The sequence below is a fragment of the Halichoeres trimaculatus genome, unplaced genomic scaffold (assembly GCF_033239565.1).
Source record: "Halichoeres trimaculatus isolate MK-OKI-2021-1 unplaced genomic scaffold, fHalTri1.1 fHalTri1_scaffold_42, whole genome shotgun sequence".
Lineage (NCBI taxonomy): Eukaryota > Metazoa > Chordata > Actinopteri > Labriformes > Labridae > Halichoeres > Halichoeres trimaculatus.
In genome coordinates, this window is record NW_027437220.1 from 32,289 (window position 1) to 44,561 (window position 12,273).

Genomic DNA, 12,273 nt, shown 5'->3' on the forward strand with positions numbered 1-12,273 from the left:
ACTGCTTATATCAGAGTGCTTATATCGGAGATTTTAGATGCATTCCGATACGATACCGATATTTGTTTTTTTTTGCTGATATCGGACCGATATCCGATATTAATATCGGACTGGGACACCTCTAAAAATTAACCTACATAAAAGCGAGTACCTTCCAATTAACTCCACTGCAGAGAACCTCCCTCTCGCTCTCTTTCCTTTTAGGAAAACGACCCAAGGATTAAAATATCTTGGTGTTCTTGTAACAAAACCATTCTCTGAGTATTTTTGCAAAAAACTTTCAACCTTTACTTGAGCGCTGCAGATCAGATCTGACCAGGTGGTCCACTATCCCTTTACCTTTACCAGGTCGTATCAACCTGATCATAATGACGGTACTTTTCCCTGCTTTCTTTATATCTTTCAACATGTTCCAGTGCTCATCTGCAAATCTTTTTTTTCTTCACTTGGCCAGCTGATTAATTCCTTTTTTTACGGTGCAATAAATAAGCTAGAATAAAGATCAACTCTCCAACTTCCTAAATCTCTCTGGGGTCTGGCCTCACCTGATTTTTACTGATACTACTGGGCTAGCAATATTAGCAAATCCTTTATTGGAATGTTAAGATGGCTCCTAATAATCACCCTCTATGGGCCTGCATGGAACTAGCCTCCTCACCCGTTGCGTTATGGTCAGTGATTTGTTCACAGTTACCTTCACCAATCAAGCGAATAGCACAGAACGCCATTATTTCTGAGACCTTGAAAATTTGGAGTCAATTAAGGAAACAATTTGGCCTACATTCCTCATCGAAACTTGCTCCAGTTTATCAAAACCTTTTATTTCTTCCATCCTGCTCCGACTCAGCTTTTGAATCCTGGTCAAATAAAGAGACCAGAGACCTTGATGGATTCCCTTCTTTTGACCAAAGTAAACCATAAATCCCAGACCTCAGTCTTGTAAAACTCAATGTTCAGAATAAACCCCACCTCCCTCCACTCCCTCGGGGCTATTTGGGACCAGGACCCCAGAATCACAATCTCCGACAAACAAAGGAACCGCATACTTAACCTTGCTCATACTTCTTCTATATGCGCCAGACAACAACTTCTACAATGTAAGATTTTACGCAGGAGACACTTCACTAATGTGAGACTAGCCAAAATCTATCCAGATAGAGACGACTCCTGTAACAGGTGTAAACTGTCTCCAGCTGAGCACATGCATATGTTTTGGTCATGCACTAAACTGACTGATTTTTGGGGCACCATTTTTGATACATTAGGGAAAGTCCTTGGCTGCACTGTGAACGCCGACCCTCTTATTGCTCTTTTTGGACTGTTTCCATCCTCTGGCTGGTCAAAATTTTCATATTGTATTTTTGACTTTTCTACCTTGCTAGCAAGTAGGCTCATTCTTCTTAAATGGACTCATTTATCCCCACCTACACATAACAGATGTATTCAAGAAATTTTACATTGCATGAGACTTGAGAAAATCAGATTCTCCCTGAAAGGTTCCCTTAAGACCTCCCATGAAATCTGGCAACCCTTTTTACTTCATATAGATACCCTGTCATTGAGGCTGAAAACCTATGAACTACTGACTTGCTGATTTTCTTTCTTTCTTTATTTATTAATTTTCTTATTTATTTATTTATTTATTTATTTTCATTATTTGAATATTATTACATACTTAAATGCATGTTTCTCCTTTCCTCTTTTTCTTTCTTTTTCTCTTGTCTTTCCCTTCCCCTTCATTTCTGCGATACCACTTGTCCACTTGTTGATACCCCATGTCGATTGAGTGTGTTGTCTTGTCTCTTAGTTCTTGTAGTGTGAATAAGTGTGATTGAATATAATGTTTTTGTTCCGAAATTGTTCTGCTTTGTGTACCTGAAATGTCTTTTTCTTTCCTGTACACATAACAGAAAATATAACGAAAATCTTTGACAAAAACACACACACACACATTATGGCTCTGTGACAGGTTGCAGGTCTAGAAAGAAGTGTCTGAGTAAAATCCTAAAAAAGAACTAGCATAAAAGAATAGCTCCCTAAAGGATCTTAAACCCCTTAAAACACTTAAAACCCACAAAGAGAAAAGAATGAAACTGGTGTTTTGTGTTTAAAAAGTTCCTTGACCCAATTATAACCGTGTCCAAGGTTCAATATAAAAAGGTCCTGTGAGGGTACTTAACTCAGAGAGGGGTGCATCCAACGTTGCTTCTCCTCAAAGCTAATGCCAGTGCCTCACAGCAACGGTCCCCTTGGCAACTCCACGGTGACTCCCCAACATCAGCCTCCTTCTCTTCACAGGAAACCGTAAAGGCCCACAACTGGCTGCTGCTTCTTCTTCCTAGAGCAATCGGGTCTTTTCAGGGTTGCTTCTCGTGCTTTGCTTGCGGTCCTACTGTCGTCCCTCTCTGCTATCTGCTGCTCTTTTTAGGTGTCTGTCCTGAAGTCCTGCCCGCCGGTCTCCAATGAGCTGGTTTTAGGGGGGGGTACTTCAGGGCCAGTCAGAAAAGTCATTACCTACCCACACACTTCATATAACGCCACATGCAATAAAAATATAAAAGACCAACCCTGTCACACAAACACAGATTCCGAAGATTGTCATTTAGGCTCCTGTATGGCAGCTGTTACTACTGTAAGTTGTGTCTGTGACTGTTGAGGACCTGACTGTAACCGGCGTACTGCCGGTAAACATCAGAGCAGGTTATTTTGACTTTTTTTCTCGTCCTTTCGACTTTGATCTCAAATTATTTTTTGACTGTATTCTTGTCATTTCAACTTTATTCCCGTCATTTTGACTTTGATCTTGAATTTGTTTTTCAGCTTTATTCTAGTCATTTCCACTTTGATCTTGAAATTTCAATTTTATTCTCATCATTTCGACTTTATGCTGCATTCCATTTGTATTCGGAAGTCAGAATTTGCGAGTTCCCGGTGGGAACGGCCAACAGGAACAGCTCCCGAAGTCGGAATTTCCGACTTGTAAGTTAGAGCACCCACACCAACCCCGAGTTCCCAGTAGGAGATTCTGAGTTCAGTTGTACAATGTAAATAAGCTTCTATTATATTATATATATACATATTCTTTTCTAACAATTTCTGACTAGTGTTTGTTGCAATTAAGCAGCTTTGTATACATAGTATAATTCGATGTTTATTGTCCGAATTCTGAGTAAGCACAGTCATTCAATATATAGTCCACTCAATGTATCCCACAATGCATTTTGTAAAGTAGTGTATTAGAGATGCTCACTATAATAGCAATATATACCATCATGAGTTCAAACTGAAGGAATGGCTGATTACATGATTAGTGATTACTGATAACATGAAAAATCTTTAAAAACTGTCAGAGAATGACTCTAAGCTCTCTGCTAAACTTTGGGACAAACGTGTCTCACAACTTCGAGTAGAGAAACAAACAACACAGACGTTAGCCGCTAAATTTTTCATTGCGGATGATGCATTCACCGGACTTTGTAATTCTCAAATATAGCATAAGTTGCTGTGCAAATATATGGTATATGAATTTTATAAATAATGTGTAATAAGTTATTCTATTTGGCTGTTGCGGAAAATACGCCAAGTATAACATTAGTTATCACTGAAATAAAAAACGTTTTGCAGTGTTTGAGAGTAATAATTACTGTAAATCCCTAGCCGTCCATGAGCGATGCGAGTGTAATTACGTCACTGTTAGCGGCTGGCGAGTGAGTGAGTAGTGTTGGAAATGTTGTTTTAATTTAGCTGATGTAGTCCACTACATCTAATTCACTATATAGTGAGGAGTGAGTAGAGAATGAGTGAATGATTTCGGACACAACCTAAGATAAAAGTTTCTGTCTCCTCCTTGCTCAGAGTTGCTCTTACAACCTTCCTGAATCACTCTTAAGCTAAGACTACTTGCTAGGAATTTTTAGTTAGGAGCTCTCTGAGAGGACTCTGAGAACCTTTGTGAATATGGGCCCAGGTTATCTCTGTGTGTGTGTGTGTGTGTGTGTGTGTGTGTGTGTGTGTGTGTGTGTGTCATGTTTTAATTCTTTTTTGTATTTTTAGTATAGTATGGTAACAGTATTTTTATATTTCAAATTCGGACTTTATATTTCAAAATCAGATCTCTCCCATTTTTTTTCACAGGAAATCTTGTTCTGGAAAGCAAAAGATACAGAGTTTGAAAACCTATGGCACAGCATCTAAAAATTCGGAGGCCTTTTAGCTATGGATACCATCTATGGATAACTGTTAAACCTGAATCCGGAGACAACCCCAACCTCTTTCTGAAGAGTTTGACCTTGCCCAGGCTGGTCTTGGAAAAAGGCATGCCGACATGTCCAGGGATATGGGCCATGAAGAGGTGATATATTAAGAAAATGCAACCGTAACATACAAGTGACTTGTTATGCAAATTAGTTGATTACTGATTTAGTGTTGTAGATAATCTACAAAACACAGCACTGAAGAGTGAAGAAGATTAAAAAACAAGTTGCTGTGATAGAAAACCTGTTGTAAGTCTCCCCCCCCCCCCCCCCCCCCCCAAGTTAAAAGCTAAGTCGAATAATAAGTAAATGCGTGCTTCTCTTCATAAATATCTGAAGATACTACATGTATTATATGGGATTATTTTACTTGAAGATGCAACTTACATTACCCGTTTTTGCTATTCTTTTCAACCAAGATTCTTATTGTACTTTTGTAGAGGAATAGACCATTTTGAGACGGGTAAGGCAAATGCCTTGAGCCAGGAAAATGGAGAAGTCATCAAAACGTAAATCTAGTGTGTAAATACATGAAGTTATCCTTGTGCATTTGTTTTCAACACAAGTAGTTTACATCTACTGATTATGCTTACTGTTTGACAGTGTTGATGATATCTTGGAAACCATGTGTCGAGGAGTTGATGTTGAAAAGCAGTTCCATATCCAGATCTCAACAAACATCCTTGAGAGAGGCCTTCTGCAGTGGTAACGCCAGCAGAAAAATTCCCCCACTGCTACACTGGCAGTCACCTTCTTTGGAGTCACCCACCTGTGTCCACAGGGGTGGACACAGGTGGCGTCCGAAAAAAAATTGTCACTGGTAAATCACCAGCAACACTTTTTCAGTCTTACACAGAGTCTTACAGAGCAAGCAGAAAATTAGATCAAGACTTAGATATTGATTTAATTATTTAGTCATATTGTTCTGGCTTTTCTAACAAAACTGTGTCCCTGACCCCTGTCCATGATTCTCCTAAGAACCATGTGTCTTAAAGGGGTTCAATTTTATGATCTTTAAGCTACTGAATGAGAGTTTGTAAAAAAATGAAAATAAAAAAGAGGCCATCCTATGTTAAACTTTCATCTGTTAAAAAAGATATGCACTTACTGAAGGATTTCTATTCTTGAGAAGTGTGTTATGCTGCAAACTTTGTTTCTCTTCTCTTCCTGTCTTTTCCTGTCTAAAGTCTTATTTACTGCTGGTACAAATTAGAAGAATTATAAAAACATGCAAATTATTTTGTTTGAGCACCACAGTAAATGCTTTGTTTTGTTTTGTTTTGTTTTGTTTTTATGTTGAAATGGTGACTGGAACTGAAGGTCGATTCTTTGAGGGACCTCAACATAACAAAAGCCCACAATATTCTCTGACTGATTTTGATTGTGGTCTCTTCAGCGAGGTAGCTCCAAGGCTATCTCGCTAGGCTAAACTTGCTTCGTAGAACAGGGCCCAGGTCCCTTTGCAGATGCGGAAGGAAAACATGCTGGACAAAGAAGAGGTGGATGCTATCAGAGGGATCTAGAAGACCTTCATCTTCAAGGCTGTGAAGACTCTCATAGTGCACATTTGTTACAGCCATCCTTGCGTCTCGCCACAGGCGTTCTAGTACAAGTTCTAGTACAAGTACAATTAACTTCAAATTCTCACAGTGCATTTGTTTTGTTTTTTTACCATAGATGATTTTTTTTGCTGAAAATTATAAATAAATGCATAAATACCATTGATTGTGCACCCTCTTTCCTGACGGGAAACTGCCCCTGCCACACCCCCTGAAAGTGAACATGCACCGTGCTATGTCAGCATTTTCAACTCCTTGGTCTCATTGATCAGACTTTGTGCAGCGCTAACAGCTCAGTAAAAGCATGGGTGATGTTCTCCGGCATCTCAACCTGGCTGGAAAATGTTCTAAAAAGTTGCATCTCCTGGTTGACAACAAACTGGAAATAGTCCACATCTAGGGGCAATTTTTGTGTGAATTGAGAAAGTTTGATTAGAAGCCACTGAAGAAATTCCCGTTTTTAGTTCCTCCTAGAAAAAAATAGCTCCATGCTTCTTTTTCTTTCATCAAATTAACTCTAGAACTTAAAAGGAGCAAAAAGAGGACAACTTTATGTCGAAACGAAACATGCGCACTGCAGTTAATCTGTAATCTATCCCGGTAGTTTACCTTCATTGAAACTTGCAAACACTTGCCACAAGGGATGAATGGAGCAATAAAATGTTTTCAAGGTCTGTGAAACGTGCGATGATTGGCACATGGAGGGAGAGCTGACATATTCACAATTCTTCCAGTATTTATTCAGTGTAAGAAGACAGTAAAACACATGAATTGTCTTCTAAAATTTCCCTTGTACCTCTGTTCCTTTAGCGGTGCTACACGGCACAACTGTGACATCTAGTGGACGAAATAAATAATTGCATGCAGCTAGATGTCTGAACGGTGCTGCACTGAAACCTGTGACCATCGGAATATGTGACCGCAGGGGGCGATGGCGGGCATTGACTATGTGTGCATTGTCCAAAAAAGAGGAGGAGAAGTTGAGTTACATAAATGGCGTACTCAAAGATACATCTGGGGTAAATGTTTGCAAAATCTGAAGAAATTGTGTGTAATTTATACAAAGCAGTCGATTGATGTTGCTTTATCTGCTACCCACGAGTAAGCACCGCTTGTGATGGCTTCCTACTGATAAAGGAGAAACCATCGTATATACAGCTACATAACCCAGGAACTAAAAACCCTACATTAGATCAGGCGACTTTTAAAGGAAATGTATACTATAATCTACGTTTGCTAAGAGCTACATTTTATGTAAAAGTCTATATGAACTGTTTCAAATATGTAGTTCGCTGTGCCTGCTCTCTCATGAGATACATGTACAAATCCTTTTAAATTTACGTTTTAGTTCATCTATACTTATCTTCACGATCGTCATATAATGTAATCCCTCTAAACATGTTCAATAAATGAGTAAAAATTTAAAATGAGTGTTGTGGCTATAATTTAAAAAAACAACTATTTAAGAACATGCTGTAAGGAGACAACAGCGTAGCCATCAGATAATGTGACCCTGCTTTACTCACATAATAACTGATTAAATCACCCACATAACTTTTAATGTGGGCATTTGTCATCCTCTCACATTGATCTGGACTCAAGTATTCCTATTATGGATCATCATACAGTCAGAAACACAGAGCTAGGCGCCGCCCTGTTGGCTATGGCTGCCTTTTGCAGCAGCTCTCTCTTTTTTTGTCCATTTTTTGTCTTTTTTTTTTTTGTCTCTTTTTCGTAATTTTTGTATTTGGAGTAGATCATTTCTTTGTTTGGCTCATTTGTTGGTCATGGACACAAAACTTTTTGTGGCTTCAGTGATATTTTTACTATTTTTGCTCCTGTGTTTGTCTGGAGATCCTACATGTAACCATGGCCACGTTGTTTACATGTGAACTCAGCTGTTAGCAGTCTGTAGCATGTCAATGCTAACTGGTGTAAGGCCTGATGTCTTCCCACAAGGTGAGGAGAAGGAGGTGAGGACGACATGCTGGTCCTCAGGTGTGAGCTAAGAAGTGACGATTTGGACCTGTCTTTCCATCCATTGTTATTGGGGACGTAGGATCTATCTCCAATAAGATGGACGAGCTAGCTATGCTAACCCAGCAATAGAGGGAAAACCAGAGGGCAGAGTCACATCATGCTATTCACAAACATGGCTAACGAAGCTAACATCAGACACCAACGCCATGTTGGAAGAGCTTCACCTGCTGTGAGCAGACAGGATACAGGAGACAGAGATGGAGCATGACTGAAGAAGCTCAGTCCTGGACCCTGTGGAGGTGGAGTCTGGTTGAACTGGTTGAACTGGAGAATGATGGACAAGCTGTCATCATCTATTATGGACCTTTTTGCACTTTCTTACTTTTGTTTTCTTGATTGCTGCCGTGATTTCAATTTCGTTGTACATGTTACAATGACAATAAAGTTCTATTCTATTATTTTCTGTTCTATTCTCTCCCACACAATCAACACAATCCCCCAAACTTGTATACAGGCACAGCACAGATGAACATGACAAAACTTACACACAATAAACATAGATAAATATGGGGAATGAACTGATACAGACAACAGAACCTCTCCTTCTCTTTTAGCGAACCCCCTTCAGTCTAGGATGCATCTGCCAGAATACCATACACATTCTCGGTCCCACATAATCAAGAAAGGGAGTCCATGTATGATGAAATGTTCCAATTTTCCTTTTTGGTGCGATATGTCAAATAATCTATGGGAAGCAGTGCAAATGTAACTTTGTGCCATTCTTGAGAGGGTTGGTGTCTTTTCTGAAATCCATTTAAGTTACAAACTTTCTTGCAGCATAGGTCAACATTCCACAGTTTTTCATTATAGGTGTTCTTGATTTTAACCCCAACAGAAGGCATACAAGGGTCCATTCTCCAATCCTTGTTAAAAAGCACACTTTGAAACAATTTTCCCAAAAAATTCCTGTATATACACACAAGACTACATAGTGTGTATATAGCTACTGATCTGTGTTACACTTGGTACTCTTTTAGACTTCTGAAGGTCCATTCTATTTCTAAGATGAGGCGATATCTTTATTCCTGTTTGAAATGCTTTTTTCTTCCCTAACATTTATCTGAATCACCCCTTTAGCTAAGCATGAGTAGTAGATCTGCACAATATTGGAGCCATATTTTTGGTTCCATGATATCAGTTTCCCTTTGCAACCAAATAATACAACAGGGCCCAAGTGAGTATGAGGCCCTAGGCAAATTTCATTTGGGGGCCCCCTTACTCTGAAGCACTGACTTCTGTAAATGAATGCTGTATCATTCACACATGGTTATCGTTCACCAACACTTAATCTCTCACGTCCACTATAAAGTACACTATATCTCTTCAACATAATGCAAAGCACTCATAATTTTGATGTCTTTGTTAGAGATGTGGTCTTGTATTAATTTACTCTTTAGGATTAGATACTCTGCATGCAGTCACTGCTGTTTACTGAACAAGTATCATTGAATTGCTTTTGGTTTGCAAACTGAAAATTTCAACACACACTCACTGCGCTCAGGAGTTTCATAAGAGACAGGATGCTCTAACTCAGTGGTTCCCAACCTTTTCCAACTCAGGGCCCACTTTTAAGTCTCAGACATTTTCGCGGCCCACCCCCGACTGCTAAATACTTAAAAACATACTACATCTTAAAACCTTTATAGATTAATTATCAATTTAACACAAACATAGTTTAGCCTTATCTAATGGCACAGTTTACAGTCAGCTCTATCTTTTTATCTGGGCTTGAAAAAAAGTCTTTTTTAATTTATTAGACAGGCTGATGCACAGTACATTTTATTCTAAAATCATACACTGGGTTATAATAGTTATACAACCATAGTTACTCATAGTTAAAGTAGTGAGTCAAGACAAATGGTAATAATTTATATGTTTGCGCCCCCCAGTCTGAAAGTCTGGACACGCCCCTGCACAGAGGTACAGAGTGGCATGAAGGCTTTCAGGTTTGATCTCTGAAAGCTGGAGGAAAACTCCTCTGCTGATTTTTAAAGAATGAGAGGAAAACAGCAAAACTATAACTTCCATCCCAAAGAGAGCAGAAAGGTGACTCCTGGGGGAGCGGGAGAAGGAACAGCGATCAGCTGCAGTGTAATATGCACGAGTGAACTCAGCGTAAGCACCGCACTGATCATCATATCAGACTCCGCAAACTGATCAGGATGAAATTTAAAGCAAATGTAAACCACAGAGTGACAGGGGCACTTCTGCTTGCGCTGACTTTATATACAGAAAACGTGCATCTGTAAACACTGATGAATGATCAGGGTGGGAATTGTTTTTCTTTTGTATTTCTATAGCAGCCAAAGGTGAAGAGGATTTAAATGACATGGAGCTCAAGAAAACGGGTCAGTCATGTCCAGCAAGGAAGGATGAGTGATGTGGAGTTACAATGGAGACAAGGCCTCCTGCAGGTAAATGAGAGATAGGAAACTCAGAAAATCTTCAGAAAAGGTTTGAGAGGCTTGAAGAGAAAACCAAAGGCTGCTGCTGTGCCACCGTTGGAACAATAAAGCAGAGGTGAACACATGAGATCCTGTGCAGCGCGCACATCAAGACAGAACATACTAAAATTACGCCTGTACCATTAATTTCATAACTGGGTTTGGTGGGTGGGTGGTGTATCTTTAATTCAATATTGTTCAGCCTGAATACTGAAGATGAAGACATGTTTTTGCAGTGATTTCACTTGTAGTCACATGCTGCCATCTTGTGGTCACAATGTAGGGTGACATCAGCTAAATTGGGCCACTTCTTGGTAAATAGCTTCAGGCATTTACAAAAAACAATGCATTCTATTAAAATGTGGTTTTATGGCTAATAATAATGGTTGTTTTCTTTACATTTTGTGTTGGAATTATGCAGTATTTTTTTTAGGCCCTACAGGTCTTGATTGGTCAGCTGTGCCAACTTTTTTACACAAGCAGAGTTCAGGTAAAATGGGTCAGCTGATCAGGTAAAATGGGACGCTTATCGGGTAAGTTGGGCCAGTCCAGCTGCAAAGGGATAGTCATTAATTTTTATTGTTAAACAACTATCGATGTGGCAACATAATTTATTTCATATTATCAGGACAATTAATTACATAGTAAATGATGAATAAATGAATGAATAAATAGACACCAACTGATATGCTCATCGCAAATTGCAATGTGAACTTTGGCATAAAACACATTGATAAAAACAATAAAAACTGCAACCTACTAGGCCTTAAAATGGGATTTATGCAAAAACTGTTACTTAAAATACGAATTTAGACACATTCCTAACAGGTGAAGCCGTCATCGCCACAGATGCCGTTCTTTTCGCCATAGCTCTCATGGCACCTGACCGAGCAGTTAGAGACTTGATGATCCATTCCTCTGTTGCCTTTGGATCACCAGGTACCATGGCGAGCCATACAGAAGTGACATGGCTGGTTGTCTTGCTGTGTTTTCCTGTTGACCTTTTTACCCTTTTGTATTTTATTTTTTTTTTTAATTGCTTTGGTTTGGTTTTATCTTTTGTGGCAATGTAGCTAAGGTGTTCCTCACTTGTGAGGTTGTAGCTTGGTGGTTTAGATCTTTTTCTTGTGGCCCTCTCTTGTGAATGGATGGGATCAGGTCACTGAATAGCTCCAACAGACTAAAATGAGACAATAATAGACTACACGTGAATATACACATAAACTCAACTTTCGTTTGTGTGTGTGTGTGTGTGTGTGTGTGTGTGTGTGTGTGTGTGTGTGTGTGTGTGTGCATCATGCATGCATCTGTGTGTATGTTTTTCATTTAGGCTTTACATGATGAAGTATCACTTACTGTGGAAGTGGTTGGTTCTACTTCCCAGAAAGTAGTTTATTCCTGGGGTGTAAAGACAATGATCTTCACTGTCTTTCCACAGGCAAATGTTTTCGCAGCTCTGTGCAATATTATTTCACATTTTGTCATTCATTGCTTTGTACCACAACTTTATGTAGTTTTTATTTTACATGTTTTGCATTTTCAGTTGTCATGCACTGCTTTTGTGCAATTAATTTCACAGTTTTGCATTGCAGTATTTGGTGTCAGCCTTTCAACGCATTTTCTGCAAGGCACCTTTCCAGTTCAATATTGTTCAGCCTGAATACTGAAGATGAAATTGTTTTGCGGTGATTTCACTTGTAGTCACATGCTGCCATCTTGTGGTCACAATGTACAGCTTTGCACGTTTTAGTTCCAAGTACCATAAAGGCAGTAAAACTTGCTGATAACGCATTCTGAAGCACATAAAAATATTGAGTGATAATATTGTAATTTTTTCACTAAAAAGCAACAACCGCTCATGTTTTTAGAAGCCATAGCTGAGTTTCTACCTTTGCAGAGTGAAATAGCACGTCGTTACAACTCATTCAAAAAGTATTACCTAAAGTTATGTGACATGAGCTTAAAAGCAATTATGTG

General features: G+C 39.1%; 1 long non-coding RNA gene across 3 annotated transcripts in view; it reads left to right on the plus strand.

Moving 5' to 3' along the window:
• The window catches only part of LOC141786550 (uncharacterized), a 29,402-nt gene extending 21,209 nt beyond the window's left edge, over window positions 1-8,193 (plus strand). For 2 of the 3 annotated variants that reach the window (XR_012597835.1, XR_012597837.1), the window contains exon 3: window positions 4,135-8,193. This is a non-coding gene — a long non-coding RNA (uncharacterized LOC141786550). The remainder of the gene's footprint in view (window positions 1-4,134) is intronic. The other variant, XR_012597836.1, reaches the window with a different exon arrangement.
• Window positions 8,194-12,273: the final 4,080 nt, after the last annotated feature.